The sequence below is a fragment of the Falco cherrug genome, chromosome 12 (genome assembly GCF_023634085.1).
Source record: "Falco cherrug isolate bFalChe1 chromosome 12, bFalChe1.pri, whole genome shotgun sequence".
Taxonomy (NCBI): Eukaryota; Metazoa; Chordata; class Aves; order Falconiformes; family Falconidae; genus Falco; species Falco cherrug.
In genome coordinates, this window is record NC_073708.1 from 9,189,182 (window position 1) to 9,195,825 (window position 6,644).

Genomic DNA, 6,644 nt, shown 5'->3' on the forward strand with positions numbered 1-6,644 from the left:
CCATGTGAGAGGAGTGGAGGGAATAAAGTTAATAAATCAGCTTTCAGTCTACTGGGAGCAGTGAAGCTAATGGATGGGAGCTACCATTTATGAAGTCAGCTCACTTATAGCAGATCTCCGCAGTGAGTAATGGTTTAAGTCCCTAAGTGACGGATGTTTCATCGCTCTCTGGTGCTTAACATATTGCTATCACTTGGCGTTAGGCCACACGGCCTGATCGGTGCCGACTCCAAGAGAAATGAGTTTGCATTTCTCAGATTTCCTGTGGGTTCCTGCAACATTAATTCCTTTGAGTTACTGGATCTGAAGTTTGTCTGAGACTCACACCCTCATTTACAGCATGCAATTTGTCCAAAAGAGGATAAACCACAGGAAATGAGTGCACAGAGAGGCGGTGGCGGGATGGCAACTGCTCTATCATGCATCTGCCTGGTGAGGTCTGCTATGGACCATGCTCATGGAGGTCAGGTCAGCGAAGGTGCCCCGAGTGCAGCCCAGGGTAAGTACCCCTTCCCACGCACACCCCGTGTTCCGGGAAACAGCGTCTTGTTCCTGTGTCAGCGGTAACTATTTGCACGTGGTGCAAAGCCCCAACCAGCAGTGAGGGGCTGGGGACCACACCGTACTGTCGTGCTGAAATCGTGCCTCTCGTCAGGCTTTTACATGGGTTTCTTTTCTTTCTCTATTTGACAAGATCCTCCCCACCATAAAGTACACCTTGTCTTTGGACCTGTCTATGGGAGTCAAGACAACGAGCCATTAAGAGCTTTTATATGTGTGGGGGTTGGAAAATAAAGGAATTAATTTGCAACCACATCAGCTGCGGTGCGTAGCTTGTACCTTGGGGCAGGCAGTGGTCTCAGGCTGTGAGATGGGGACGTGGACTGGAGCTGGTCTCACCTTCATCCCACCTCAGCAGCGTGCTGCCCACAACAGTGCCAGCCCAGGGCTCCAGCCCCCCTGGCTGGGTGCAGGACACCTGAAGAAGCTTTCAGCTGCCCAGAGCATCCCCTTTTGAGACCATTTCACCCCAGGCATCCCCACCGTCACTTCCAGCTCTGCCTGCACACAGATGCAGTGAGGTCCTGGTGGGCTGCATTTAATCCTGTGCTCCAGAGATGGGCTGTGGGAGTGGGCCAGGAGGAATCCCCTGGTTATCTCACTGCAATGTGCACCACGGCTTCGTCAGGCTTTGGTGGAGTGTTGCCCACTGTGCGTGGCTGTCCAGGGGCTGCGCAAGTGCCCATCGGGGGCTGGCCATGGCCTCAGCTGGGCTGGCCAGGGGCTACAGCGATGGATCTCCTCTGCTCCGCAGTTCTCCGACTCGTGGGGCTGAGTCTGAACCAAAGCATTCACTACAGAAGGAAGCACACCAAGATCGAGAGCTCATTTACCCAGACGCCACTGAGTCCCCTGTTTTTTCATGGAGACATAATTCACTGGCCCCAGCCCATGACAAGCGGAAAAGCAGCATCCTCGTGCCCAGTGAAAGCCCAGACCCCCTCCCAAGGTGCATTCTTAGCAGGAGGCCAGTGGGGACCACAACACACCAAGGACACGCATCAGCCTTTGTGCTTGAAGTGCAATGGGCTTCTGCCTGGTGACCCCAGGAAGGAATTAGGCTGTAGATGAGGTGCTTTAACAGAAAACTCACTTCTGAAGTGAGCAGAAAACCACAGATAAGGATGGTGCAAAGATGTGGCTAAACTGCCAAGGAATTCCCCTGACGGAGCAAGCCGTGGCAGCAACCCCAGCCTTCGCCAATCTCCCCAGTGTCCCCCAGCCTCAGCCTCTGCCATCGCCATGCAGTCACCACGGATTAGCCAAGGTGCCAAGGGATTTCTGAAAGGCCCAGAGCAGTGCATGGAGACGCGGAGCCTCCTGCAGCGGCGCACCACGGGCTGGGCCTGCATCTGGCACACAGCACCACGGCCACCTGCTTGCACAGAATTGGTGATGGTCCCACAGCACCCACCTGGCAAGCTGTGCACGATGGAGAGGGGACATGGGCACCCAGCGCCCAGCCACATGCCGGCATCCACAGGAGCTGGGAGGAGACATAATGTAGCATCAGCATCCGGGCAGCTGCTTCTCAGCAGTTACGCTCAGCCTGAATAATGCGGTGTTTCTCCAGCTGTTAGGTGAAGGTGACGGAGTGGCTGCTTGCGTGGTGTCCTTCCCTCTCCCTTTGCGGCCAGCTGTGGTGCATGTTTGGTTTGGGCTGGGCTCCCTGCAGCTTCCCTGGTCCCTGGGGCTCTGGATTCGTCAGTGATGCCAAATGGGGCTGCTACACCCCTCCCCACGCTTTTTTGGGTCGATGCAGCTCCAAAGCACTGCCCAGCTGCCAGGAGCCCCGGGGACCGCAGCTGTGAGCAAGGGCAGCACTGGCCCTGCTGAGCCCTGCGGCTTTGGTTAACACACCTGCTCCAGAGGGACAGGCTGAGCCCCATCCCCAGCTGTGCCACGGGACAGCTGCTGCCCCTCGGCTCCCTGTGAGCCCCCCAGGAGTCAGGGAGCCTGCCCGCAGCCTTTTCCTGCACAGCTGCAGCAGGTGCAGTTCTCCCTGCTCACCGGGCCCCTTCCCAGCCACGTTGTAACGCTGGATTTCTCCAGATTTCCAACAAGCCTGGGAGCAGCAAGCCCGCTGTAGCAGGCAGCACCGTTACCGTGGCTCAAGGGAGCAGACATGCCTCAGACCTGCCGCCATGCTCTGCTCTTTAAAAGAAATCCTTAGTGTTTCTCTTCCTCCCCAGTTTCGGTTTGAAAAGCAGCTGCAGCTCCTCTCGCCTGTGACACCCGCAGGAAGCATGGCCATGTGGCCAGGCACGCTCGTGGCCCTGGTGCCTGGCTCACAGGCGTGGGGCGCGCGGTGCCCTCGCTGCCCAGCCACGGGCAGCCTGGCCCTGCTGCACCAATGTCAGCCCAGCAGAGAGGGGAGCATGAGACTGAGACACACTCCCACAGAGACAGGGAATTTAGTTCTTACAAAGAACTGCGATGGCCAGAGTCATCCCAGCCGCTTTAGCTCAGCCTCTGGCTAGGGACCACTTTTTTCCCTGTGGTTGCTGTCTTCAGAAAATATTAACAAATAAACCATCAAAAGCCCAGCAAGCAGAAGACATGAGTAACAGTCTTTGAGCTTCCTCCCAAGTTCAAAACCAGAGCAATAAACTATTGCAGGAATAGAAATGAGACCCCCACAGCAAGTGAGCAGTTGCTGGGAGAACCAGACTGCTCCTCCATCACCTGAACATCCTAGTAGTACTTGAGTGGCCAGGCCCATGCTTTTATTTTTTACGTATTCCCTTTACTAGTAGCAAAAGCATTAGCCATCAAGTATCTGGGGCAGCAGAAGTGTTAGGGTCCCTCACTGTGATGCCAGCAAAGGCACCCATGGGAGCCATGCTCTGCTTGCTCCTCTCCTGCTCTCCAGCGATGGTCTCCGGACCACGGGGGACATGCTTCCACAGTGCTGGGTCCACGCCTGACCTGACACCCCTTGCCCGGACAGTGGGACCAAAGCCTTGGGGTAGATGACAAGAACCTCTCAGCTCACACCAGAAGCTTCAGACAGGGGAACCGGCAGCGTATTCCCACAGCGCATGCAGAAACACGGCTGTGGTTAAGCACCAGCTCTGAGGTATTGCTCATTTGCATCGTGTGCTTTCCTCAGCCGCTTTGATGTCGCACATGAGGTTATGGTGCCTGGGGTGCCTGGAGCTCCTGTTCACCCCAGGAGGACAGGTATGCCCGTGCTACTTGCTGGCAAACATGACCGCCGCCATCTAGGCAGCCTGGTTGGCTGCAAGCTTGTCCCTGCTCCCTTCATCCCCACCGCGGCCACCTGAGCAGCAGCATGGCACCCAGGGGACCTGGCCCCACTTGCCCATGGTCACCTCCCCAGGAGTTGGTGAAGGCTTGGAGGGGCGCATGGGCCAGGAGGCTGCCTGCGCCTCTTTAGGCACTGGGGAGGCTGCTCCTGCCTGGGCTCATCTCTGCAAGCCGGCAGGCGTTCCTGTGGGCTACACGGTCAGTGCCACCCCTCGGCTGTCCCTGTCCCATCTGTCACAGCTTAACCCCAGCTGGCAACTAAGTGCCACGCAGCCACTCGCTCACTCCCCCCTCACCTGGAGGGACGGGGAAGAGAACTGGAATGTAAAACTCGAAGGTTCAATAAAAACAACTTAATAATTTTAATAAAAACAAAATAACAACAACAATAATAATAGTAGTTCTAATGAAAAGGAGGGAGAGGGAGAGAAGAATGAAACCCGAAGGGAAGGGAGACAAGAGAACTGGTGAGGTGCGGTACAGCTGCTCACCACCACCGACCGATGCCTGAGCAACAACCGGCTGCCCCAGCCAACCCCCCCAGTTTCTATACTGAGCACAGCATCCCACGTATGGAATACCTCTGTGGCCAGTTCAGGTCAGCTGTTCTGGCTGTGTCCCCTTCCCAGTTTCCCATGCCCCTCCAGCCCTCCCACCAGCAAGCCCCGGGAAACCAGAAAGTCCCGAACCACACCATTCCCACACCCCACCGCAGCACTGCACCAGCCACCAAGAAGAAAATGATCCCAGCCGAATCCAGGACACCATCAAAGCTGGGAAGCTTGCAGAAGTTGCCTTCAGAGCTCACCCAGAGCGATGGCGAGGTGGGCTCGGGCTGCCCACGGGAAGCGGCAGCCACCAGCCGAGGGGCTCCTGGGGGGACTGCAGCACCAGGGCAAGGCAGGCCCGGGGGGGTGATGCCAGCAATGGTGCTGTCTCTCTGGGGCAAGAGAGATGCAGCTGACCTCGATGGCCCCCAGAGAGCCCCCAGACTGGGGGGTTGTGCCCTGGGGGGCACTACAAACACTCTAGTGGGACTATGTGCCAGCCAGCCCCACCATCTGCTTACTGGTATTTAAAGGTATGAGCTCCAGCTGGCTGTGGCTGCTCTGCATTAACAGCGCCCTTCAGCCCTGATTGGTTTTTTGGGCTGCAGAGGCAAAGGGTTTGTTTCCATGGCCTCAGCTGCGTGCAGAGGCCGGCACCCCCATGAGCACTGAGGTGGAGGAGGCCAGTTTAGATGACCCAGGACACAGGCTTGTTCCCTACGATGCCAAAGCTGCCACTGCATCCACCACTCGTGCGCACCGTCCTCGGGAATGGCAGTAGGCGGCTGGGGTGAGCCGCAGCACCCACAAGCACGCGACAGCCCGCAGAGCCCAGCACCTTCAGCGCGACAGCCAGCCCCCGGCAGGAGCACAGTGGCTGCTCACCGCCAGCAGCCAGGCTGTGCTCAGGTGATGTCTGTCTGTGCACACACGTGCTACAGGTGTTTGTCTTCACCTCTTCTGCAAGTTTTCCACCCGTGGGCGTCCTAAGGACTCAAATAATGCAAATCGCCCTGTTCCTGTCTGAGTGGGGTGAAGGGAGCTGGAGTCCGCAAAACCTCAGGGAAGCACGTGAGGCTGGAGGGTGACCCTGCCCCGCCAGGCACCGACATGTCCCTCGGGCAGAGCCCACACCTGCTGCGCAAGGCTGGCACGAGGGATCTCATTTCAAAAAAAATCCCTCAAATTAAGCCCTGCATGTTGTGTTCCACTGGGCAGCTCCAGAAGAAAGGCAGGACAGCAGTTTGGGGTGGGCAGGGTGGTGATGGTGAAGCCCTGGCAGAGGCAATGGGCTTCTCAGCCATCCCCACAGGCTTCGGCGGGGGGTGGTTAAAATGCCAGGAAACCTCAGGAGCTGCTGCACAGCCACAGGCTGCTCCCCGCACCCACCCTGCTGTCCCCAAAGCCTCCTGGGGGTTGGGAGACCAGGTTCTACCATTCGTTCCCATCTGCTTCCCAGATTGGGCTTTTCCAACATCTTAATCAAAAAAAAAAAAAAAAAAAAAAAGAGGAGGGGGGGAATATTCTCACCCTCTTGTTCCCTCCCTTTCAGCCCTGGCTCCCAAGCTCCCCATGTTTTTCCCTCGGATACAAGGACGCTGAGGACTCCAGCATTGTACCAGCTGTTTTGGAAACAGGATGCTCTGGTAGGGCTCAGGCTCTGCCCGACTGCGTCAGCATCGCTGGCTTTTGCAGCCAGCAGGAGTGAAACTGAGAAAGCTGAAGTGGAGGGATAACACAGCCAGCATACGAACAGCCCCGGGACGCACGGCTCAGCCACGCACGGGGGCGTGGGGACAAGCGGCAGCACCCCTCACCCTTCAAAAGCGGGTCAGCGAAGGGAGCCGCACCTTGGCATGGCCCATGGTGGGGGGGAGCACAAGCTGTCCCACGCGGGACCAAGCACCCATCCACACTGGCGAGAGCCCCCGGCCACAGGCAGAGGCGAGGCAGGGGCAGCTGGCAAGTGGCAGCATGGCCACCCGTAGCCAGCCCACGCTGCAGCATGCCACACAAGGCCCTGCTGCCCTAGGGGCTGCTTCTCGCTCTGTCGGTGCGTACAAGCTGGTTTTGGGCAGCAGAATCAATACCACCAATACCTGTTTTTCACCCTAACAGATATTTTTGCCCCGTTTTTCAGCAACGCCAGTATCAGAGGTTTCTGAAGGGCAGCTGCTGCCGCCCAGGGTGGCTCCCAGGGCTGCGTGCGGTGCCTGCAGCAGCTCTGGAGGGGACACCAAGCCAAGCTCAGCTCTGTGTCCCTGG